General features: G+C 46.3%; 1 protein-coding gene across 2 annotated transcripts in view; it reads left to right on the forward strand.

Annotated features, from left to right (window-relative positions):
- Positions 1 to 27,275, forward strand: part of LOC142579398 (cell adhesion molecule Dscam1-like) — a 377,301-nt gene that overhangs the window by 110,408 nt on the left and 239,618 nt on the right. The gene's annotated exons all lie outside the window — the stretch shown is intronic.

A 27,275-nucleotide genomic window follows, 5' to 3' on the forward strand; every position in this document is an offset into this window, starting at 1 on the left:
GCTTAGGTAAATGCATTCCGTCTTTACCTTTCAGTGACAGCTCAGGTTCCCGCGCGCGCTCATTTACGCATCACGCAGTCCGGCCGACATATCTTTTGCCACAAGACAGCGGAAACTCATACACGACTCTGGTGCCGCATTTTGTGTGCAGCTTCGCATGTACTTTACAACAACCATGTTTCTTTCTCCGATCAGAAAGAATGCGTGGACATCTTCCTCAACTGATTTGTGTCCCTTGTTTGGAAAGCTATTGGGGAAGCCGTTAAGATAGCTAGGAAAATTCCTTAACAAATGTTCTCTCAACCTCTCTCAGCGCCAGTCATATCAGTGCTCTCTTCAAAGGGTGCTATTTCAGGTAAAAAGTAGAAAGTTTTAAAGTAGGATAAGAAAGTATGCGAAGCATTCTCATTGCGTGAACGTCGCCAGCTGTATCAAACGCCTGCTCAAGACGCGAGCGCAATGTTCAAAATGCGCGCAATACAAAGAAATATGGAGAAACCGTCGTCACCATTTTATGACAGGCGCGCATGTTTACGCTTCGGAAGAGTGCGCGTAAGAGAGAGAGAGAGAGACGCGCTTGAAACGGAGCGAAGGAAATTAACCACTTTCTTTTCACAAGGGCGAGCAAAGAAATCAGATTTCATGGTCCGCCGCGGCGCTATGAAGCGTAAATCAGAATGGGGTCAATGAATATATTTTTCTAGGTTAAGAAAACTCTTAAACTACTTTTTTTCGCTCTTTTAACGCCATTCTAGCTCTTTCCTTTTCCTATTCGCTGTTAACACTGCGCTCGTTAAAACAGACCTTTGGCTAGCGTTTCTCTTGGCAAAGCCGGGGCGTTTTGACACAGCATAAAAGGATGCAAGCGGTGTTTCGCATTTTCAGACTAGATTATGTCCCGTCGCCAGGCCTCGGGCCCAAACTGGAGATGATCATTTTTCAAGCCATCCCGCGTAATTTTCTTTTGTTAACGAAAACTAGAAAGTACTGTCGCTGTCTAGTTCTTGACAGGTCGTGACAGCCAGTGAAAACAAAAGCACTCAGACCGGAAGGCAGCCTAGCTGGGGCAAGGAATAATGAAAAAGCTAAACTTTGTGCTAACTCCGCCATTCTTAACAGCCGTCGAGAAATAATGAAGAACTACACGAGTTTCATTCATTCATTCATTCATTCATTCATTCATTCATTCATTCATTCATTCATTTATTCATTCATTCATTCATTCATTTTGTTTACCGTAACGTAAATCAACGTAAATAAATAGACGAAACCCAGGTAAAATATGCAGAAAACACATTTGATAGCTCAGTAATGTGGAAAGTTGGGCTAGTTGGTGATTAATCGTCATACCTTACTGGTGAAGCAGCGCACTGACCCGGACGCGGTGAAGGCACACAAGAAAAGACGGCACTCACTGCGCTCGCAACTATTTTATTTCAGAACGCATACTTCATATTTATATACCTGTGCACCCTCAGGCGTCAAAGATAATCAAGGCAAGATTAAAGTATTTTTCAAATTCATTTACCCGCGCGCACTGTTTGTTAGGGGTGCAACAAAAAGGAAAGGATTGTACACCGTGATAGACAGGTGCCTATCTTTGACGCTCGAGTACGCGTGGACAAACGAATTTGAAAAATGCCTTTGATCTTGCCTTGATTATCTCTGACGCCTGAGGGTGCGCAGGTATATAAATATGAAGTATGCGTTCTGAAATAAAATAGTTACGAGTGTCGTGTATTATTGTGTGTCTTCGCCGTGTCCGTGTGAGTGCGCTGCTTCACCAGCAAGGTATGATGACATTCGGCAACTGTTTGAGCTAGTTTATGGTTGACCAGGCCACCCCGTCCATGTCCTGAAAAACTTTTCTCAGTGCGCAGACATATACAGTTTTTTTTTTTTTTTACTCTCGTTATCAAACTTATTTTCCTTTGCCTCCTTAGCGGGGGATAAAAACTTGCTAACGTCCCTTTTTTCTCTATTTCGTTCTCTCTTCCTCTCTCGTGCTTTCTTTCTGAGTGCCAAGGTCCCTATTTCCCTGCGCCCATGCTAGATTTTGATAATGTAGCTTTGCGTGTGTGCACCGTTGAGAAAATTTTGATTTTACGTCTTTGGCAGAAGCATTTTAACATCGCATGCTTCCTGAAATTCCATGCGTATACCATTATTTTTTTAGATTCCTGTAATGTCATTTGCGCAAAAACATTTATGCATAGTTCAACCTCTCTATCTCTCTCTCTCTCTGTTTTCCATTTAGAATGAGTTCCCCGCATTAGCGCAATGGGAATTAATGCACCAGGCGTTTTTTTAATTCCTCATTTTGTGACGATTTAGCTACCTTGGATTATTTCGCCCCGAGTCTACTGCTCGGATTTCGCCACGCCACGTGATTTCTGCAGAATTCGACCTGCTGGTGCGACTAACAACACTAAGAGGAAAAAGAGCGATTGATTGATGCGAAATTCCTATTAAACGTATTCCATAATTCCATTCGCTCGACGTGTCAAGCCGTTGAGACGCACATTGTACGAAATAAGCTTCCCTTTTTGTTCATCTCAAAATAATGTAATACGTCCGATTATGTTTATTGTGCTCACCTGATGTGCAAATCATTGGAGCTTGAAAGCCTCGGAGCGGTTTGAGCTCTTCAAGTTCGGTAAGTGTAGACTCCAGCGCATATATCGAGCTGAGAAGTCGTACCGACACTTAATAACTATACATTTCAGCGTTGGCATATACTGCATCCATCTTCTGCCATGTGGCGTTCTTGAGGTGAAGCGAAAGCAATGGGTGGGGCGCGTTCATAGGCTTGGCATGTCCATGTCAGAGGTTCAGTTGCCTTTATCACTTGAAATGCGCCAAGTGTATGATGCTTTCTCCCTTAGTTTGTGCGCAAAATTTGTGCAGCCATGGCGGTACTACGAAAAACAAGAAGCCGCACCACAAGATATATTGAAGCGGCAAAATCATCAATGCCAACTCGCCTGAAAATAAGATATATGGCTAGAAGCAGAATAAGCAGTCTGCAGCTGAGTATAAGCATTGTCGCTAAAGTAACCAAGGTGCAAAAACGCAGTGGTCAACAATGTGACGAGCGCTGCGCTTGTCGCATGCCTGCCTCCTTTGCGACAAAAGGCTAGGAGAAAGACCTTTCACAGCTTTCAATGGACTGTGTGCAGGGGAAGGCGGCACGTTCCAGATGGGTCACAAGGCATAATACAGTGGGGTTGGAAAAACCTGCAAACCGGTTATATTGGTCCTATTGGTCCCCTGTCGAAAGTGCTTACTTCCTTGGTCTCCCGCTGAAAATTCCTGGGGCATGCTTTATGTTACCTTTCTTGTTATGATGTTATGATGTTATAAGGTAGATATTCTTGCCATACAATCTGAAGGTCACAGGCAACAAATAATACGCGAAAATAAATTTACTGTTTCGAGCTTGCCTTTTCCCGGGTGGCTGTCCTCGCTGCAGTGTCCTCAGGCATATGTGTTTTTTTTTCTTTGCTGAACTACACTAATATACTGCTAGCACGCTTTAAATTTTAGAGGCACAACTGTTGGGATGGGTGTCCGTACACAAAGAGCATGCAAAATAGAGGGTAATTTGTTGCCTTAAATAGCAGAACCCATATGAATTTTAATGTGCACCTGCATTTCTGATTTACTTCTAAACTCTTTATCAAGAACAGCTTCGTTTTCCGTTAAAGCAACCCTAATGTAGATCCTACAATTAATATTCCACAGTAGTACGCTGGAAAGCTTTTGGTGGGTTCAGAAACGCTCTGCTTATGACTAACGCGATTTCTTATTGATTGGCTGACACGATAGTGTACTCTGGTTCTTTGTTGAGCGAACGTCTTCCTCGCCTGTGACCACCCGACTCCACTCTCTACAGGCGCAGCTTGCAAGGCAGCTTGCGTGCTGCCAACGGTTTATTACCTCTATCTATAGTCTCGTCTCGCAACTATTCCGCACAGTAGAACAAAGCAGCATCTTTTCCGCGGGCTTTACATCAAAACAAACTTTCTGCGTTCTCTCTTGTCCCCTCTTATATTTCTATCTTAGCGGTGTCACGACCAGGTTGCAGGTGAATATTTGAGTGCAAAATTTTATCTCAGCAATAAACATCACACCTTTTAGAATTGCGGGATCTCATTTCTGATGTGCCTTCATTCAGGCGGCCTCCTTGCTAACAACTTTTTTAGCGCACAAAAAGAACACAGGACTGAAAAGAACGACGCCGACACAAGCTAGCCTTACACAAGGTAGCCTTTATAGATAGTGCATCTAGTGTCACATTCGGCGTTGCGCACCATCCTCAACGTCTGTACTTCGTGTATTTCAAGCCATTGCTACAATATTGAAAAACGGTCTTGAGAAACTATGGCATCATAAGTTTGAATTCTTTCAATATTTCATTTTATTTTTCTTTGCCATTGGCTCACACGAAGTGATACCCCTGCCGTCGCCTGGATTGGAGAACTCGACAGTAGCGTTGAATGAATGAATAGAATTGTTATCAATAGAACAGCATGAAAAGAAACGTTACTTAATTTGGCTCCGTGTACAATGTTCTTTTTTTTTTTTGTACGAGCTTATTTTATACTAACTGCTTGCTCCTTTGGAAACGAAAGACCCTCGTTCATCATAAGGTAGAGAAGAAAAAAAAACCTGCTTCATGAAAATTTTCACACCTAAAGTTCCAGAGCAGCGGCGGCGGCAAACTTTATGCACACAGGAAAACAGTGGAGGGACTGACTAACACATAATACTCGCCAAAGCCGGCCGTACATATGCTCGGCTGTTTCCTTCCTTAGCTACTAATGGAAGTGGTACGTCAGGACATCTTCCACTTGTGCCCCTTCGCAACAGTGCGACGCGTCTTGACCAACGAGCTACCGAAGAAAACACTGTACGCAACCCCCGCCTGTTGTGCCGCCTTGAAGCACACCAGAGAAATAAGAAAGAAGTTTGCGAGGCCGGCGCACGACACAGAGGCCGTTAGTCGTTCACACTTGGGAGCGCCGACTCTCATATTCCCCCGCCTGCCAGAACCATCTGCTGGGGGACATTAAATACTGCAAACTGCTTAGCCAAGAGGAGAAGTGGGGCAAGGCCAATGGTCTCGAAGAAGGAAGAGGCGTGCGAGAGTTGCTCTCTGCGACAGAATAACTAATGGGCCCGCAGGGCTGAAAGCGAGGGAGTGTAAAACAGACCCCGTGCTGGGGGCGCCATACACCCGGCGCCTCGCTTTTCGGCATTCTTGCTTGGTTTCTGTCGCGCGAAAATTTTTCAATGTAGTGCGTTCGAGAAGAGCAAGAAATGCTGGTAAAGGGCTTGCCGCCGTACAGGAATCACCCATTTGTTCTCTGCGTGTCTCTTTTCTCTACTTCTTCTTCGTATTTTTCTCGTTGCCAAACGCGGCACACGACGCTTGAGTATCCGAAGCACGCTGCCTCAGACAAGGCGCACCGGCGTGGGACACTGCACGAGTGGAGCAAAGCGTTTTGCGTTCGCACGCTTGACAAATAGTGAGCCGGCTAGCTCGGTTCTCTCATGCCCGCATAATCCCCGCATCGCGAAGAGCTTCCCGGCGATTACACAAAAGAACGGTTTACTTTGTCTCCGCCGCTTCCCCTTCCTTTTTCGTGCGGGCGAAAGGTTTAGAAAAGGCGTACGAGTAGGAAGAATCGGTCCTGCCAACGCCGCCGTTTGTTAATTACCCGTGCCTTTGCAACTCTCCCCGCGCAGAGAGCCGCAGATGTCAGCTCGAAAAGAGGTTTTAAATGCGCACCGGCCGCATAAACGGTGGCCTCAGGAATTATTCATGACCCGCGTGTCAGGAACCGTGATAGCTGCTTTTTTTTTTTTTTTTTACAGGAGCCTTGTGCTGAACAGCGTTACCTGCAGTGTTCTTGCGCTTATTTTATTAGAAGGCTCTTGCATTTCTGCTATTACAGATATAGCAACTAGGGAAACGAAATTTATTGTGGAAGCGATAACATTTTCCAAATTACGATTCAAACAGAAGCACAATTTTTACCCAGCGCGGCTGTACGTTTGGGTACGTGTTTCTTTTATAGTCTCGTTGCGTCTCCTTGTTTCTCACGTGCTGTTAGTAAGTAATTCAAGACAATAATAATTAAAATGGCGGCGGCAATTCGATAATGCCTATTAACGTCTTTGATGAAGTTTGATACTGGTCGCATATGCAAGAGAAGACTGTCGCACTGCGCACATGGCGTTCCAGTACTTCTAGGCAGCTGCAAGGCCCTATTTTCTTTTCCTCAAATGTATGCCTCATGTCATTCGAAATAATGAGGCTGTAAGTGCTTTATGGTGACGTCACGTCAAAACAGGTATCATAGTAACGAAATATTTGGATAGGAGACTAAACGAGGCTACAGCACCGGGAAGTTTGCTGGCAGAGCATTTGGTGCGCGTGCGAGGGAACAATGCATCGTAGGAGAAATTCGCTCGCCCTGTTAAAGGACCCATGAGAGAAGACAAGCGACCGAGACAGAGAGAAGTGGTAAGCGCCAATGTGTCGAGGGAAGGCAGCCAGGATTATTCTCATTCATTTGATCACCAATTCTTCAGCGGAAGCTGCCTCGCCTATCCGTTTTCTGTGTCCTCGTTTTACCCAACCATGCCTTCTCTTTACGAAACATCGTCTCTTAAAGCATCCCGTGGGAACAACGCGCGCTGTCGACGCCTAATGTCCCGTAGACACAATTTGGGATCCTAAATGTATTTGCTCCAGCCCCGACCCCTTCTCGACACCCCCTCCTCTCTTCCCCTCATCCATTTCTTCCTTGTTCTGCCTATTTGCTTTCTGTGTCTGGTAGCTGCATTGGCAGGAAAAGAAAACGACACGGGCACGCTTGAAGGCTTCGCGGTAAAGTACACCCGTTGTTTTCTTTCTTTATTTTTTTACTCATTATATGTCACCGTTCGCAAATAAGTTTTCTCACAACGCCACAAATCAAACAAAAAAGGAACGTTCTTGCTTTCTCCGGCACCTCCCCGTTGATTCGGCTGGAGACATGGTGATTAAGATGCATGGTCATGAGCAGTTGAGACTACGAAAACATTAATGCATAATGACAAAAACGAACAGGGTGCATGCGCTTGAAGTTGGCGAGATATTGACCGCCCAGATTATTATACAACAAACAACTAATTAGCGCGAAACAAGACTGAGGATCAAAGGAACTTGGAGATTCGAAGTGATCAACAATGGTTGAACAGAGGATGCCGTTCGAGCGAGTGATGCGACGGGGATACTCATCTTAGTAGGGGTTTCATAACGGTGATTTAAGCCGGCATAAATTTGGTGCTGCATGTCGTCAGGAGTGCCAGGCATAACGCATGACTTTTGATTCAGCGATCTTACGGTCCGTACGCCTGTCTGCTGTCCCTGCGGGATAACTTCTCGGGCACATTTGCCATCGAAGCATATTTCTTTTATTTCGGAAACGATATTCTGTAGCTGTGGTAGTTGTGCCGCGTTTCGTCACACGCGCTTTTTCATAGTCAGCTAATTGAATGATCGCCTGAAGAGTGCAAGCAGGCAGTGCCCCACGACAAGTTGCGCCCTTTAATCGCGATTGAAATAAAGTCGCGATGACTGTATCAAAGATCCAGCAAAATATGAGTGATAGAATTAGCCGATAATCGTAACGTCTGTTGTTGTCCCGCGCCTCGAAAGACCATGACAGGACAGCGTAAGGTTGTAACCACTGAAAGCACATAGATATTTTTGTATTTTCCCTCTCTTGTTTGTTTTCAGTTCATTTACACTTTGCTTTCTTTCGTTTTGTTCAACGGCCGCTGCATTCCCACCGGCTGCTGCTCCATTCTTCAATATAAGCTCTTCCCTTTTAATTTCAATTTTTTTTTCAAAGAAAATCTCCTCTTCGTACTCGGAAAAAGTCTCGTTTTCAACAAGCACCTGTGCTCGCTCCTCCTCTGCGTTAGAATACTAAATAGCGAACTTTAGGTCGACACCAGTAATCACAGTTTAGATGACTACGTAAAGATTCCAAGAAGATATGAATACCATTGCGCAAGGGAATATTGAAAGCGACATATAAGAAGCGCCTACAAGCTGATTCGGAGGAGAAAAAAGAAGGGGCCTGTATCGAAAGTAGCACGTAATATCAAAGTGCAACCAGTGTTAGTAACATAAGGATGAGCGTAAAGAAATGATTAGTTCTCTCAATACTGCAAAGGGACGGGTGCAAACACGGTGAACAAAGTTTCGTGTTTACCCGGCGGAACAAGCGGCCCTGATTGGAATCTTGTTTCCAGTGCAGGCGCCGCTTGCACGGGCAGCCGTGTTTGTCAGCGCCGGCTTACCAGAGACCGGTTGTCGGTGCGGGCGGACGCGCTGCCATTCTGTCTGCTTTTGTCATGCCCTCATCGAAACAGCGTCAGTGCATTGAATTTCAAAAAAAAAATAGATAGGACGAAACAAGAGACCGGCCGCTTCAACACAGTACCCCACAAGAAAACAATGAAATGAACGCAATACGGGTCCTGAAAACAGGTATTTCTTCTGAAATGCTTCGTTCGAAAGACACACACGGACGGAGAAGTAAAGCTAGAAACGAACCCTGCGTCCGCGTTCTTTCAATCTGGAGGTTGGTTTGTTCCCGCGATGAATTAAGCTCTGCGCGCTGCTCCTGCTCGTTCTTCTTTCCTTTTTTTTTCCTTAGACCCAATGTCGAACGACTCGTTTCGATGGCCTTCGCGAAAACACACTCCCGCTGGTGGTGTGTCTTGCGGGTATACATCGTGGTTAGGATGTGCCGGCAGAACGCGCGAAGAAGGACGGCCATGGCGCGGCTCATTAATCACCCTGTTGCAGTGTCTATCGCCCACTGCTACAATTCGTTTGTCTTCCTTTCATCGAAACTGTGCGTTCAATGTCGAACCGAGCCGTGTATCAGCACTGGCGAAACCGTTGATTTGTTAAGGTGGAAGCTTCATCAGAATTCCTGTTTTTCTCTTACTGATTGTAAACTTGTTCACTCGTGCCATAATTGGCGGTGATGGCCTGCCGCTGTGCAGCGTCACTTGGGAAGTAAAAAAAAGAAACAAAATGATTTGTTAGTGTCATCGCGCACTTTACCTCCCCCTCCCCTCTCTCCCCAGTGTAGGGTAGCCAACCGGATCTTTTTTCTGGTTAACCTCCCTGCCTTTCCCCTTTCCTCTCTCTCTCTCTCTCTCTCTCTCTCTCTCTTTTAAAGCTCAGAGTTTGTTTTGTTCGCTTAAATTATTTTCTACAAGCGGTGAGAGTTCTGAAGGCGGATAACGAAGCAAGAAAGAATATTTTCATATTTAATCCTAGAACAACAAGATGTATTCATATCTGAGGGCCCTTTCTTGCTAAAAGACAATTTTCCTTTGCTGAAGCCCTGATTTTGGCATCATTATTCATGCACGTAATCTCTGTAGTTTTTGTGCGACAGGTGTAATTCATCCGATGCAATATGCAAGTTTGTTCAGTACATCGCGTTTCTACCGTGTATCTTCGACGTTCGTAGTTTTATATTTCCCGCAGTCGAGAAACTAGTTTGAATACTTTCGACACAGATCAGGCAGATTGAAATTCTTTTCTTCCCAATGCCTCTCATATACCTTTAGATTTCATTCTTGTTTTTATGGAAACGGCAATGCTTAAACATTTACAATAGCCCACAGACAGGGCAGTTGTGTTACCCCCACGTGAAGCTGAAATCACAAACACAAGAGTGTTCTTTGCACGCTGAAAACAATTTCAGATATCAGGATATTTTGAGCGATGAGGTTGCAGAAACGATGAAGAAAACAACTCGTGCTCAAGTGAACATAAGTGGAGTCTGCTTGTCGAATGCACAGCTGATCAATAGAACATGAGGAAAATTTGGAGAAGGAAACAAAAAATCGGTGTATACATAAAAGAAATGGCCATGCGGGCAATACACAACACTGTTGTTAATGTGTGGATTTGCGATCGCGCTTGCAAATAAACTCTTATAAACGTATGGTGCAAGCGCACAGAAGTAACTGAGTCATGGGAAGTAAACAGAGATAAATAAATCTTGTAAATTATCTGTCTGCACATCCGATACAACGAATAATCGTGTGAGACTTGCAGAAGTCACGGGAGAATATTCTCTTCATTCCCTATTTCAAGAATTCGTTCTACCACCATTGTTCCAGAGGAGGAATTAAGATCCGTACTAGTGATAATTTTATGCTTTTGTGGGTAGGCATTTGCTGCCCAGCATTCACAAAGCAAGCGTCTTTTTCAGCCTAAGATGCCACTAATCAAGCGATGATAAAAAAGACACGTTGCTTCTTTCATTTGCCTTTCCATATTAGCACATCACAACGTATTTATGTCCCACCTAACGTCCTCTGACCTACAGTAGACTCGATGCAGCATGGATATCATGTTGGAGGTTTGTACTCTCGGTTAGTCATGGTGCATATCCCTAACTAAAGAGCTACACGTCTGACGCTATCTTTTGTTGCATCGCTACAAGAATTCGTGCTACTGATTGTCCACAACAAAATACAATATTTCATAGGTTCAGGAAAGTAAACCTACATATATTTCCAATAATTCCACTTGCTTTCACCCTATATAAAATTGTTAGCAACGCACTACGTTAAAAGCCGCAATTTAGGAGTAAAACAACTGTTGCCTCTCGTAATCGAGAGTTGATGTAAGCATGAAATGGCAACCGACAAAGCAGATTGGTTGGAGCTGATAGCCACAATCCTAAAATGGGTGTAGTTCATGTTCGCAACGGCACATTCCACCACACCAGACTGCACCACGCCATACTGGGCTCTAGTTCACATGGACGCTGACCAGCTAGAAGAAGTAAACCGGCTGAAGGCCGCACGACAGGTAGCGAAAGAACGCCAGGCAGACAGAGCGCACTACCCAGCTAGAAGAATGAATTGCATTGCTGAGTATTATTCTCCGTCACCAGTATTTTGTGGTAATTCTCGCTTTTTTCCGGGGAACAATATTCCCTGCTCGACGGGGATGGACGTGGAGCCACCACACTCCCACCTGATGTTGCGGCGCCTGCGTCGCCAGCCTCAAGGAAGCGGAACAGCCTCTCGAGCTACAGCGAGGCTACCCGGATAGACTCGACCGAGAGCGACGACAGCTCCGACGACGACTACGTGACTGTGCTGGGTCAGAAAGCAAAGCGGCGGATGCTTAGGGCCTCTGTGGACACATCTACTATGAGGACTCCGCAGAGTTCCCCGAAGTACACCATCTTTTTCTTACCTGTGCTACCCTCCAACAACATGAGGGTCCTCAACAGGCACGTTGCATCGGTTGAACTAGAGAGACTGTTGCCAAATGGCATTGAGGACGTACGAGTCAACCCTCGGAAGAATTTTGTCGCGGTAGACGTCGCCCATGCGTCGTAGTTAGATTCTCTGCGAGCTGTCACTGCTCCCGGTGGCATGAACGTCCATACCATCATCCCGTCGGGAAAAGAGGATACTACAGGCGTCATATATGACATTGATGCGGCCATCTCAGGCGATGATTTAGCGCTTTTCATAAAGCCTGCCAATAATGGGACCCACATACCGCAGGTGGCCCGTCTCGGAACTTTCAGATGCGTAAAAATTGTCTTAAAGGTGACTGCCTTCCATCGCATGTGAAGGTAGGTCATTTCCGACATGCTGTCCGGCCCTTTGTTCCCAAGCCGCTTCAGTGCAGAAACTGCCATAAATTCGGTCACGTGAGCGCCGTCTGTGGAAAGTCTGCTATATGTTCCCGCTGTGCAGCACAACACTCTGCAGGCAACTGCCAGGCAAAAACTTATAAGTGTCCGAACTGTCAAGGGCCCCACGATGCCTCATCAAAGGAATGTCCTAGAGTTAAGCGAGAACTCTCCATCTTGAAGAAAATGGTGAGGGGCCGGTCGACTCATCGTGAAGCAGCGGCTGACGTCAGGCGACGTCGTTCTCGTGGCAGACGCTCATCAAGGAATTCTGCTCTCCGCACAAAGAATACGCGTGCCGAAAAGCCTCTTGCTGTTGAATCTGCTCCAACCCCAGTGCAGAATGTGTCCAAACTGCGTATAGATAACGGAGCAGCTGAAAAGAATGCCGCGGATGAAGAATGGTCACCACTGCCAAGGATAAACCCTGTGGAAAAACCCCAACAAGGAGAGGCACCACAATGCTCCACTCCTCACCCAGATGAGGTGACAGGGCATGACCGCCGAATTGTAACAATGCTGAAGTCTTTGATAAATGCGATTCGCAGGCATGTAGGCAACTCGAATACGCCTACAGTTCGAAGCGCAGTGCAAGTGTTGGATGCCCTGAGCCCAGTGCTTGCAAATCTTGCTTAAGCACAGTGGCTCTTCCGCTGCCTTCACTCCGTGATGAAGTGCGTAGCGCGACAATTTTTCAGTGGAATGCCAGAAGACTTAAATCACGGATTTCATGTTTCCGCCAATACGTTTTTACGAACCGATTTCCTCTAGTGGTAATATGTGAACCTAAAGTGTCAAAAGCGCTAAGACTCTCTGGATACGAAGCTTTTATGGTGTCGACTTGCGGGCAATCCATCAAAGTAATTGTTTACATCCGTACAGAACTGACTTACATTCAGCACTCGGTGCAGCCTCATGATGGAAACCAATACGTGTGTCTCCGCATTTTACAAAGAATAAAGTGGCCTTCACCCTTATCGGCGCCTACATCTCCCCATATAGTCGGTTCGACGGCGACCGACTGCGAGACATCCTGACGGCGACTTCTGGACCCTGGATTATCACGGGAGACTTTCATGCTCATCACTTGGCTTGGGGAAGCTCCAGAATAGATTCCAGGGGCCGGAAACTTGTGGAATTTGTTCCGACCATGAGCTCAGCATTATGAATGATGGCAGTCCAACGTACTTGCGTGGTTCGATCTATAGAAGTTGCTTAGATTTAACATTTGGTGTCACGGCAACTTGGTCAAAATGTTCGATGGTTCTCTGACATCGAGACTCATGGCAGTGACCATATTCCCACCTACTTAAGTATCACTGGATTTGGAAGCTTCTCCTTTTCTACTTCCCGAAAAGTATATATAAGGTGGTCACCATATAAGACAAAGGTGGAAGAGGCATGCAAAGAAGGATTTACCGGCACCATTGAGAACCTTATTACAAGTGTACTGGAATCGTCTAAGTACTCATTTACATCCGCTAAAAAAACGTACGGATTTCGACATGGAACTTGAGCAACTTCGAACGATTCGCGGAAGGGCCGAGAGGCGATACAGGCGCACGAAGTCAATTCATGACCTTAGAGTCGCTCGACGTATACAGAAGAAAATCCAACGTCGTATGGACAGGCTGGAGGAACAACGGTGGAAGACATTCTGCGAATCACTTGACCCCCGCAAGCCACTGTCTGTCATATGGAGGACGGTGCGCGGCCTTGGCTCGTCTCCACAGCAACGATACCCGTTCTAAGCCTTAGCCCTCCATCAAGGCCGGTCGCAGGTCGATATAGCCGAAGATTTCTGTGTGATGATTGCGGGCAGTGTGGTCACCATCAATAGCGAAATTCTTGGTGAGGGTCCTGCGACACGCTTCCCAGAATGGAATGTGTGTCGCACTTGAGGAATTGGACTCTGCTCTGGCCACATGCAAGCGCTCATGGTCGCCAGGACCAGACGGCATCACCTACACTGCTTTATGCCACCTAGGTGAAGATGGCCGAAGCACACTTCTGGAATGCTATAATCAGTCATGGAATGATGGCGTCGTTCCTGAGCGGTGGAAGTCCAGCCGCTTGATACCACTCCTGAAGCCGGGAAAGTCGCCACTTGACCTAGCGTCCTACCGACCCATTGCGCTGTCCAGCTGTGTTGGGAAGGTCATGGAAAGAATGATTCTCACCCGCCTAGAGTGGTATCTTGAGCGCCACAACGTATACCCCGAGGCCATGGCTCGTTTTAGAAGAGGCCGTTCCTCTATTGACAACGTCATCGACCTCGTCACGTCTGTACAACAAGAAAAACACCACAAGCGTATATCGGTTACACTATTCCTCTACGTAAAAAGCGCCTATGATAATGTAACGTATGAAGCCATCATAGATGCCCTGGAAAATAATGGAATTGGTGGACGCATGTTTCGGTGGATTCGGAGCTATCTATTCCAAAGATCCTTCTTTGTGCACTGTGCAGATGGCCGAACCGCTGACCATTACACTTGCCATGGTGTCCCTCAGGGTGGGGTTCTTAGCGCCAATTTGTTCAACCTTGCAATCCTTGGACTTGCCGTAGTTCTACCACATACAGTAAACTGTTCCATATATGCTGACGTCATATGCATATGGGCCTCGGCAGTTACGCGTCTCCAGGTGCGTGCACGGCTCCAAAAAGCAGTAACCCTAACATCATCGTACCTGCGTGCTCAGGGCCTCAGCATTTCGACCAAGAAGTGCGCCTTAGTCGCTTTTACCCACAAGCCCATGACCTGGTACCCCATTTCTATTGGCCATTAACCAATTTCCTACGCAAAAACTCACCGATTTCTAGACGTTATTATAGACATAGACCTTTCTTGGAGCCCCCACATGTCATACTTGAAGAAGAGGCTTACTTCTATCTCCCATATACTAAGGTTTCTTGCCGGTAAAACGTGGGGCACATCCGTGGCATCTATGCTTCAACTATACAGGACGCTCTTCCTAGGATACTTGCGATACAGCACATCAGTGCTGTCCAATGCTAACAAAACTAACATCCATATCCTACAGAGCATTCAAGGCCAAGACCTTCGAACATGTCTGGGGCTACCTCGAAATACTTCAACTGTGGCAACAATTGCCACCGTGGGAGACCATCCAATATTGACCTATATAGCTATCGACGCACTCCGGGCGCATGTTCGCCATATATCCAGAGTGCCTGACCACCATCTCGCTCGCTTGCCTGAGAAAAGACCCAAGGCAGCATTCTCCAGATCAATTGCGGCTAACCGGCACTCTTGGTCTTTGAGGCACTCACGCGCAACAAGAATGCCATCCCCTATGTGGTGGTTGAAAAAGCCTCCTGTGTACCTTGCTGTTCCAGGAATAGTGAAGAAAGCTAGCCTGACCACCGCTGCTGAGTTGAGTTTAGTTGAGTTCTCAAGCAGATCACATTGGAACTTTTGCATCGTTCATACGCTAACACAATCCATGTTTACACGGATGGTTCTGTATCAGAAAATTCTACGGGCGCCATTGTTCTACCATGTCAATCGGTCGTCATCAAGTTTAAGACTTCACACGTGACGACATCTACAGGTTCCGAACTGGCCGCTCTTCGCGCTGCTGTCGAATATATTAAAAAAGAACCGCCCAACAAATGAGCAATATTTTGTGACTCGAAAGCAGCCCTCCAGAGCTTGCGAAGTTTACGACGTGGCAATTATGAACAGCTGGTGTCACAAATCAACGAAACCTGCCATTGCGCTTCTGGACGAGGACATGATATCATATTTCAGTGGCTGCCGGGAGATTGTGGCATCGTTAGTAATCACCTCACCGATGACGCTGCCCGACGTGCCCAGGCTGGCTCACCGACACTCCTTACACCTTTATCGAGAGTCGACGCTGCAAGAGAGCTTCGTAGTCTCGCACGTACCATCACGTTAATCTTCCACGACGTGACGCAACACTGCTGTGTCGGCTGTGGGTAGGAGTAGCATTCACCAACTCCTACAGCTATCGTATTGGAATGGCGGATTCACCGATGTGCGCTAAGTGCAAGTGTGAAGAGACCATCAGTCACCTTCTGTGCCACTGTTCTCGCTTCGATAATCTACGTGAGACTCTCCAGTATGCCTTGAATAGACTGGATGACAGGTCATTTGCGGAGTGAAGATCTTGGGAGCCTGGCTTCACAGTTCATTAGCGCAGAAAACAGTTCGAGCGCTTTTTCACTACCTGAAGCTAACAGACTTGAGTGCCCGACTATAGACGTCCTATACCTAAGTTCTCTCTATCTTTCACTCCCCATTCTCCTCCCCACGTGTAGGGTAGCAAACTGGACTCAGTCTGGTTAACCTCCTTGCCTTTCCTTCGTCCCTTCTCTCTCTCTCTCTCTCTCTCTCTCTCTCTCTCTACGTTCGGAAACCATGATTTGAATGAGGCATGCCATAGTGGAGGACTCCGGATTAATTTAGACCACCAGGAGATTTTTAACGTGCCTACAATGCACGTGACACAGGCATTTTTGCATTTCGCCTCCATCGAAATCCGGCCGCCACGGCCGGAATTTGATCCCGCGACCTCGTGCTTAGCACCGCAACACCGTAACCGCTAAGCCACCGCGGCTGGTAGGAGCGCCTCAAGGAGATGCCACGCAGCATGGCGCTATCTTTCGAGGCGGCACGGAAGTTGCAAGCCGCTGGTGACAAATAAATCTTCAGCTTACCAGAATGTACAGCTTGAGTGTTATTGCGAACAAAGATTAGGAAAAACTCAGATGCAATATTTCTTGTAACTTGTTTGGGCAGTAAATAGCGTACTTAAGGAGGTCCTCTACTAAGGGTAGGGGGCCAGAGACAGCATTCATTTAAGTTTTGACCTGTTCTTCGGATGATCTCGTTTTCTTCTCGCAACTTGCCCTCATGTTCTCATTTGAATACCCGGATAACAGCTCTGGCTTATGGCTCGAGGTCACTTAAGGCCGCCAACAACTGGAGCTAAAATCATTTCCTGCTTTAAAAAAATATGAGACTATATAAGTCTGCAAACATGAGTCTCTTCTGAACGCTTCTGCCACTCTCAACTTTCGAAAGCTATGCGATTGCTGGCCGTAGCAATTTACCATGGATACTCGTATATGTTTCATAATGGAGGAAACTGTAAAGTTTCCAGAAATAAGATATCTGCCGTACCAATTTATTTAGTATGCCAGCTCCATACCTAGTGTTTCTCCAATAAGAAATCCACGACCCACGTTTTCTAACTGTAAAGCGTGCTTTGCCATATCATTGCTGTTAACAAGGCGAAAACTACTTTAAGGACAAAAGGTACTTGGAACTGATTTATTTTTCAGTTTTCTTTGTGAACTGAAGCTTTTCCGTATCATCCGGTCGCTCCAAAAAGTTGCAGTGCAGCACGATCGGCTTCATCCGATCAACTATGAATAATTTTTTTTTCTATGATTCGGGAGCGCCTGTCAAATGCACTGCAATATTAGTGTTTTGTTGAGATCTTCCTCGTTGTCCTTCCGAGTGATTGTTTTAGAAAAGTAAACGTGTCTCTCTTGAGAAACTAGTCCAACAAAGAAAGCATGTTGCCGCACTTGTCTCACAAGTATAATTCGTTTTCAATATAGGAAAGCAAAAAAAAAAAAACCAGCACGTGACTCACTTTCATAAGCGCGCGCCGAGAGGACACATGCGTTCAAGACAAAAGTATACAAACAGCAGAATATAACTGTGACATTTCCCTTGGGCATGCCCAAATAAGCTTGGTCCCACTGATAATTCCGGTAATCCTTGGAACTCATTACGAACCTTCCATGTGTTCGGCGCCAACTAGAGGGATGAAATGTATCGGCTTCACCTAATATATCTTCGAAAACGGGGGTGCACTATGGCGTTCGGAACACCAGACAATGAGGTCGCCTGTAAGTTGACGTACACGCCAGCGGCAACGTGCAAGTAACGTTTTTCTGACTTGTATATTAGGGGTCGTTCACCAAAACCCTGCGACACCTGTTTGCACCGCACTACATCTCTTTCTTTCAAGCCTGAGCCATTCTCTAACGTATATGCGCTAAGGGCCCGCATTATACTTCGGGTCATTTTTGCCTCACGTACACGCGCAGCGGTAAGTGACATTTACTGCATTTTGTTTTTCACGCACCCACGCTTTTCATTCAACTCTTTCAGAGCCATTTGAGGCGATAGGATTCGAAAAAAAAGTATTTACTCAAACGCATTACCCCCACAGTAGCTACCGGTGTAAAAGTATTCAAGTGAGTCAAGCATAACTTGGACTACCTGACGCCTGAACTATATTTTGCGAGCACGTGGTATCAAAGTCAGTCACAAGCGCGCTTGTCATAAAAAAAAACTACCAGAAAGACATCTTGCCATGCCGCGCTATAATAGCTCACGTTACACAGGCTGCAAAATCTTGCAGCACGCTGCGTTATACGAGCAGGGCTTAATATTTTTTTCTGAACTAAAAGAAAACTAATTGGACACGGTATCAAAGACCATTCATTTTGTCATAGGTGTTGGTTCCACCTATATACCTTGCAGCAATTGATACATCGTACGAACATTCAGGTACTATACATGAAAGGGTGATGTCTAAAAAAAAGAAAAGAGAGCGAAATAATACCGAGCGGGTATCTTATTGTCTCACATCATTCTACAGTGCAAGAAAATGAGGCTACGCTTCGTTATATCAATGCGGGTCTCTACCGTTTTCAGCGGTAATAGTCAGACACATGGGGAAGGGGGAATTCACATTAGGCTTCAATATGATGACGGGTAAACGTGCAACCATGCAGCCCCTCACTTTCACTAATATAACGAATAGAGCGTATAAACCTGCAATCATTTTCTGGTTTTCATTACTATAGACTTCTCTCTAAAGTTTCTCTGTTCAATTTTCTTGTAGTCCGCGTGCTTCCCCTGCGGGTGTGCATACATTCATAATTCATCCTGCACTTCATCTTTAAGCCGTCAGTCAGCGCATGTCATCATCCATTTTCGAGCCGCCGCTCTCCTTCCATGTGCTTGCTGTGTTTACGCTATTTGAGCATGACTTTTTTTTTTGCTCCATAAATGTTTTCTTTCTAGTCAGCTTATTCGGGTTATACAGAAGATTCCCGTTAGTCAACGTTAAATGAAAGCAGCGAAACGAAATGGTGGTTTTATAAGCAAACCAGATCTGTTCTATATTGCTACGCCAATCAGTAAGCATTGGCATATTTCCCGGAAACGTCGAAAACTATATAGTTAGCCGATCTACTTAAGCGAAATGCAAAAAAACAAAAGGAATACTATATGCGACGCCAGTGTTAAGCTTCTTTTTCGCAATCCTTCTTCGAGGTTTTTTTACCAGGCCAAGCAAGATATGCTTCCGAATATAAAGAAAATAAACCTACGTGCGCTGCCATCACTCGCGTTGGAGGTGAACCGATTTCCATTGGGTATCAAGGGTGAAATCGCAATTCAAACCCTGCGGGACGACACGAATTTGATCGCTTTTATATTCGGAGAAGCAGAGAGCGAAATTAGTTTCTTTAGTTATTGTAGTCATTTCTCCCAGTTCATTGGACAATCGAACCTTATGCTTCCTCTTTAATTTTCTTGCCGCTTAGCATTTCTGGGGTTAGGTCACTACACAGAGAGACGAAGGAAACAATGGTAATACCCCCAATACCAAAGAACATGCACACAGAACACAATAAGGACAGACGAGAGAACAGAGCGAAGCAGATACAAAATAAATTCGGTAGCGACCAGGACGCAGTCTTCGTAGACGCGGCTCGATACAGTCACAGACGAGGGTTTACGCCAGCCGTAATCGATAGCGAGAAACAGTGTAAGACATGTACGACGATACGCACCACAAGTAACGACACAGCGGAAGAAGTAGCCATAGCGCTCGCAGTAGGTCAGACTAACGCAACCGTCATAGTCAGCAACTCTCAGACGTCAATAAGAAACTTTGCTAACGGCCGAATCTCCCCGAAGGCACTACGCATTCTTCTTGCAGGAGGTCAAAAATAGCAAAAGAAAGGTGTACATCACATGGACACCCGCTCACACCCTCGCAGAGGACGGCAACAACGAGGCGGCGCACGACGCGGCTCGAGGGCTTACGGACCGAGCTGCAGTCGCAAGTGACGCCCCGACACCCTCCGGACGTGACGGTGCAGTAAATGAGTGAGAGTGGGCGGACAAAATAACATATAATGACATCACGAAACACTATAGGTTACCGAGGGGAATATTCCCGCTGCCTCACCCAAAATTGACAAATAAGCAGTCTGTCGCATGGTGGCAGTTACAAACTAGGACGTATCCGAATCCTGCGCTCTTGCACATCATATATCCGGATATATATCAAACGGAAAAATGCAACACATGTGAATCCAGAGCCACTCTGGAGCATATATTATGGGAATGCCGAGGGATACATAACAATAACGAGAACGCGGCCTCTAGCAACAGCCTTCGCACGCGCTGGGAAGCCGCGCTGCTCAGCCCCGCCCTCGAGAATCAATTATGGGCCGTCCAGCGGGCCGAGGATGCCGCCAGGACCCACGAACTCCTGGCTGTCACCAAGGCGGGGCCTTTGGCCCTCCCCACCAACTCGCAGGACATGCAATAAAGTTTATTCCTCCTCCTCCTCTAATCAAAAGAATAGTTTTAGAAGTAATTTCTCGCATATTATATATTTCTTGCTGACAGGACTAGGCAGAGGTAGACGGAAGCTTGATTTGGTTTATATTGTCACGTGGTAGTGATGATGAATAATACAGCGTCAAATTTGTGACTGACGAAACCAGCTTTCATTGGCGAACTTGTGCCGACAAAAGCAAGTTGCACTCAAAGCACAGCGATAGTGGCGAGCACGGTCGGCGATCGTCGAAATATGATCAGCGGGTCAAGCGCGTCAACATTTATACATGAGCTATCGAACGTTCCAGAGTAATCGCTGGTGCCCGAGTGTCTTCTAGAAAGTTCTACACCATTCGCGTCGCGCATGCATGCAATCAGATTACCCAAGGTTCGGCGACAGCAAACAGCGAATAGAACCATAACTTTTGAGACATGCAGGTGCGTCCTGCGTTGAGCGATAACATTTGTTGAGCGGCGAAAAGCGCTCGCTCGTAAAAGGCGAACAAATTCACGCGTCCATATCTAATGGCATCTTCGGCTGGTCATTTCTGAGCGCCCTAGAGCGCTCTCGCGAGCGGCATTGTCTTCGGCTGTATGAAAGAGGGTGCGCGCCCTGTGGTCGGCTGGTTCTTCTCGCTCTCCTCCATCTTCGAGGGCGCTCCGAGCCAAAGCCACCTAGCTTTGTCCGAGCCCTGTCGCCGGAGCAGTCGTCGCGATTGAAGCGTTTCCTGCAACGTCATCACAGCACAGCGTCGCTGCTGTTGGCGACGGCGCACCATAACCTAGGCAACCGAGACCACTGCATGCTGGCGTCTTTACAAACGCTCGTGCCAAGGCGCGTCTGCCGGTTTTCCCGGAAGCGCCGAGAGCTTTGGATAGGCGCAACATTGTACGTTGGCAGTAGTCACGTGGTTTCGCGTCTGGCATTTCCTCATCCGAGGGCAAGCCACGTTCAGCTTACGCGCTTGCCCTCTGCCTCTGAGTTCGGGGAACACCGGATCTGCCCGACTTTGCTTCGGGCGATGGAGGCGACCTGTCGAAGATACCATAAGACATAACAATATAGTATAGTATGACTAAGAACGCCTTGTCTCGTCTATGTTCCTTTCCCCCTAATCTACAACGACGTCGTTCCCTGTCTCGAATACTACGATACAAACATACCGTGGTGCACCGTTTGTCATTTTGCGTCGCACTTACCACTTTCTGTGGCTTCCTCAGTGCAACAGCAGACAGCCCCAGATGCGATACATACAGCGATGCATAAAGGACGTTTCCACATATTTGTTTCTGCCCGTAATATGTTGCCGAAAGGCAAATGACGTGCGCTGCACACGAAAGACAGGGCAATCGTCCACGATCAGAATGGTAAGTTCTGGGCACAATGCTCCCTGAAGTAACACAGCGCAGAAGGTTAGATATGCGCTGCTGAAGTTGCTAAGGTTTACTGGCCTATACATATGAGGTTTTGGGAACGCCACCTGCTATCACTGGATCGTGTAGGCGGTTTACTTCGTTGGTGCTACTATCTCTTCGTAGACTCTCTACCACTTTTCTTCGTACGACGCAGCTAGCAGACTTCGAGTGCTTGCACAGGAGATCACGCTCTCTCTATGGTGCACACCAAACAGCCAGACCACCCAGAACAACCGTCAATACCACCTGCCCTCTTTGATGCACTTCTATATGCCAACTGGACTCCGCCGAAGCGAGGCGACTCTGCTTTATCGCCTATGGCTAGGGGTGGCTTTCACGAAATCCTACTAATTTCGCATTGGAATGGCCGACAGCGCTCTCTGCAATGCCTGTCTTTACGAGGAGACGCTGGAACACATTCTGTGCGACTGTCCTGAATGTAATGTTCAGCGACAGTCCCTGGCATCCGTTCTAGCGCACCTTGACACTAGACCATTGTCCCTCGACACGATTTTCACATGCCGCCGACAGAATACATCGCAGGTGAAGGCGACGAAGGGACTACTTCAATTTTTGAAAGGACGATTGGACAAGCGGCTGTGACAGTGATATCACGTACCATGCCAGATTGATGGAATCTAACGGACGATGTGTGTGTGCTGTGCTATGTGCTCTCTCTCTCTCTCTTCCCCTTCCCCATCTTTCATCGCCCCCATCCCTCTCCCATGTGTAGGGTAGCAAACCGGTTAAGCTAAACTGGTTAACCTCCCTGCCTTTCCTTCTCCACTTTTTCCTTCCTTCCCTCCTTCCTTCCTTCCTTCTTCGTACGGGGTAGCCGAGCAAAACTTCCTCTGGTTAACCTCTCTCATTTTAAGTTAAAGCCAGTGCGTACCCGACACGATCAGAGCCCCATTTCTGTGGTAAATATGGTTTGTCGCTGTCTGACGTATATCGCTGTTTAACGGCAATGGCACGTGTATCCCAATCGAATTATTCTGGTGCTCGTCATTTGTACCAATAATAGGTGAAAAAATAATTACCCTATTACATTCGCTAGATTACGAAGAAGCGAGAAGGGGCACAGTTGCCAAATGAATATGAGGTAAAGTAAGACAACGCATCTTCCAATTGCTTCCATTTTTTTCTCCCTCTCTCCCACCATTTGCTAGTCGGCCAAACCACGTAGAGCGTAAGTCACATTATTTAGGAGTGATAACAATAACTGCTTCTTGAGCACTAAATGTTGGGCGGCAATATTAGATGAACACTAATAAAATGTTTGATAATAAGTACAGGTGCAAGAAAATGGATGCAACAGCATGCAGGGGTTTCTCAGTGGAAAAAGAAGGTGCAATTTTCAGTTGTCACGTGACTTTATTCTTCCATGCGTCAAGTTTTAGGCACACAAAGCTTTTTTTCTACTTGCTTCTGAAAGTAACTACGGACCTGAAAATTTATATTCACGAAGCGGTGTTGATTGCGCTGTTGAATAGAAGAATTGACCTCGCGATTGGAGTGCATTAAGATGAATTTTGTACTCTCCTTCTCAATATAAAAACATATCGAAACACCACTCAATAATCCAGGAATTTGAGCCTTTTGATGTTACGTATTTCGCACTCCACAAAGTGTGTACCCAGTCGTTTACTACACTCTTCGACCTTCGTGTCAAATCTATGTCCGATTCATCTCGTCGCAAGTGAGGTCAATTACCGCAACATGCACACTTGCGAGATCTGCCTAAAATTTAAAAATGGCTGCGCTTCGGGTTGTGGTTCGTGAATGTGGTTTAGTGCGATATTTATTGCTTACGAAATTGCTTAGCACACTCACAACGTGCTTTGAAGAAGTACCGATCGCATGTATTACATATAGCACAATGTATGCCACTGTTTCCAGAATTGTTTCTTTCCCCTTTTTTCTACGTTTAGCAACTAGATATTTACCCAAATGTGACTTCCCCCTGGTTGAGCTCAGCCGAAGCAGTGGTCAGATAACATGAGTACGCCTTCTTTAAGTTTCAGTAAGCATTACTTAAAGCTATTCCAATCCCGCAAATACGCATCTGCCGCAGGGTGCCGAGTTATCAGCGCTGTGCCTTCTCCAAATCTCAACATGCCCGCTAATAACATCTCATTTAGTGTCGTTTAGACGACGTAGTATTTGCGCGCAGACGCCGCCCGAGCTTTAAGTATCCTTGGTCCAGCGGACTTTCGAGGTTCGTGCTGCTACTGATCTGTTCTCTTAATCTCTATTTTACTAGCTGTACAACTTGATCCTTCTATAGAGCTTCAAGGCATGATAGGATTTGCAATGCAGATGCGTTGGCTCCGTCGCCGCTCCTATAAGTCTCTACGGGTGCGCTGAAACCCGCATTAGTGCACCATCCAGCGAAGTACGGGAGGCGACACCGGAAAGGCTTGTTCCACCCCGGAGCTTTTATCATCGATGCATGGAAAAGTAGTCTTTGAAAGCTGCTGCAAGTTGGTTAATTCTACAGCGTCGAATGCATCTTCCTGCAGCCAGGCCTAACCGTAGTGGCACGGCGACGGCTTAAAACTTCGTCCGGCAAACAAGGCCAGCCGAGCGTTGTGTTACGCTCTGCGATTTTTATTTCTGGTGGCGTGGCCTTTTTGTTCTGATCAGAAGATTCGCGCAGGAAATGAACAGAGCTTTCGGCCGTGTCACGTGAAAGAGAAAATCCACAAATACAATAGCCTTCAAAAATTATGGATAGTGCGCAGAGAGCCACTAAAGTATGCCTATCGTTTCATGACCTGCGTTATCACGAAAGCACTGAAAAAGAAATTCGTACGTAGTGATCGGCGCTTTCTCACCTTTCGAGGCACACTTGAGTCTGAAAGTGGGCATTGGCGTCTATTTACTCACTCTGTGGCTTGTATCGACGAAATAACCTACACTAACACTGCCCTGCGTAACAAAAAAAAGTAGCAAGGGCATACCACTATGCGGAACCAGTTCTTTGCTATGATATATAGTTAACCAATTCTAAGGTAAGGCCCTTTATATGCTGAAAAAAAAATTTGTTCGACAATGACACTTTAAAAACATCTAAGCGCATTCATGCAATTTTAAGCCCGCATAGCATGTCGAAACTTCTCATTCATTCACCTTTTTCTCAGATTATACAAAGGTAGAGATAAAGATGGGCCCAAAGAAAGTTTCAGCGATGTCGTTCAGCCTAACTTTGAAAAAAAGAAACAATCATTTGCTTTCCAATCTAAACAGCCCTACTGCAGATTTCGAGCCCTAATTGGAATAGCTCGAGGATAAACTCCGTGTACAAACTATGACAAAGTAAAATAACACCCAAATTTGCACTGCACTGTGGCAAGAACTCTCTACCAAAAGAAAAGAAGAGCGCGTAACTTGGCAACATCTAGAGTAAGCAAGTTTCCTTTGCGCATAGACATGCGCTTGCATCCGTGTTTGCACGCCCGTACGCCTATACGTGCTTGAATGTACCCATGTACCTATATTGCGTTTGTGCATTTGTAAGTGGGTTTCAGTACGCACCAAGAGGCGAGGACGCATGTGTAAAAATGTGATAGTACAAAGAGAGTGCCAAGGCACTCGGTGCATTCAACACACGGTGCAAACACGGTGCATTCAACACACGGGAATGAAGGTCAACGGGATAACAAAACTAAGAAGAAAAACACAACAGAACATTAGCTACCAACTCATCAGGCGCGGGCACAGGTGGTCAGGGTTGTATTATTATTATTATTATTATTATTATTATTATTATTATTATTATTATTATTATTATTATTATTATTATTATTATTATTAGTTAAGCTAGCGATATGTGTACCTTTGATCCGACAAACTTTGTCGCCTAAGTTGTCCCAACTTTGACGGTCAAGAGCCCTGTAACGTAAAACTATTCCAATATCATCTATTTCAATCTTCTGACGTCAAATGATCATAACCGCCGACGCAAGCAGCGGGCGGTTACCCATCGGGTTGTCTAACGAGACCAATCAAACGCTCTCCTCGTTTATAGGAGGTCACTTTCATTGGCTTGAAAAACGAATAACATTGCCTACACTGAGCGGCTTGTCTTATCTAATTGGCTGACAGGAGGTGAGGAGCACGCTCAAGTGGAGAGGGATTCGATTGACCGAGCCACTGCACTGAAAATCGATAACCGGATGAAGAAGGTGGTGCCGGCATCTGCGATTGGTCCGCTTTTCCTTACTTAGCTTGCGGTGGCTGGTCGAAAATCGCAGCGGCGTGCAACGGAAGCTTAAGAATGACGCTAAAACGGATCCTCAGCAAATGAGAGCTGGCGGAACAAGGTCGCAAATGTGCCGAAAGTGCTCGAAAACGTTACACGGCCACGCAAGAAGTTTTATTATACGCAAATAAACCCATGCTATCCAGCAGGTGCGAGTAGCCAGTGCCTGCGCGATCGGCTGCAGCCATCTATTATTCCTTTCGGAACGGGGCAGCCTGCGGCTATTCAGAAGAAAGTTCAGTTTTGTTCGGCATATTAATGGATCTCTAACGCGTACGCGTCACTTTGACACGGTGCGCTTTTGCGGTCACAGGCAGGTGAAATGGGTGCAGCCCAAAACTTTTGACCAATAGCCGAAGGCTAATGGTCAAAAACTGTTTCAGAAATAACTGTTTTTCTTTTGTTCGGTCAAATCATGCATAATCAGTGTACGCACGTCATATCAGAGGGCGAGCTATCGCGGTTTTCGTGACGTCGCCTTACAGAGAGGTGAAGTGGGGGTGGTTCATAAAAGTTTTTGACCAATCGCGGATGGCTGATTGCACAAGTGGAATAGAAAAGTTTCGAATAGTTTTACGTTATAGCGCCCCAAATGCCATGCAGAGTAGAAGCAAAGAGAACGGACTCGAAGTTAGGACTTATTCACATGGCTGGCAACCCACGAACGACTCACGGCGACCAGCGTTCAAATCGCCAAGCGCTACCAGCCACTCGCCAACCAAATTGCCTCTCGATTGATGCCCTTCCCGTCTGCTCGTACCATTATCACCATGTCAAGTAAATGTCAGCTTACACCGACGTCCGCTTCCTACGCATCTGGTCGGTTCAGAATCTCTTGCGACTGCAGTCCCGTGACCGAAATATCTAGTATAGTGGCCTAAAACAGTCGCTTATTGACTGAAATGGCCATTTACAGCCATTTTCAATCGATCACTTTCAACCAACTTTGTCGCGCGGCCTCTGGTGGTTGCCGGCGTGATAGACTTATTGGCGGACTTTTCCCACCCGCCGTTGTCGCACGAGGGTATACGTCAGCTCATTTCAATGAAGAACAGATAAGCATTTGTGAGTGCCACATTTATTCGCGAATGGCACAACAGTGCTAAATCGCAGTGCGAGATGCCTTTTGGTATATCGACAGCTTACATGATTGGTCGAGGACGCCCACGTGACGTGTCCAGAGATAAAGACTAGCGGGGC

The sequence above is a fragment of the Dermacentor variabilis genome, chromosome 4, assembly GCF_050947875.1.
Source record: "Dermacentor variabilis isolate Ectoservices chromosome 4, ASM5094787v1, whole genome shotgun sequence".
NCBI classification, from domain to species: Eukaryota; Metazoa; Arthropoda; class Arachnida; order Ixodida; family Ixodidae; genus Dermacentor; species Dermacentor variabilis.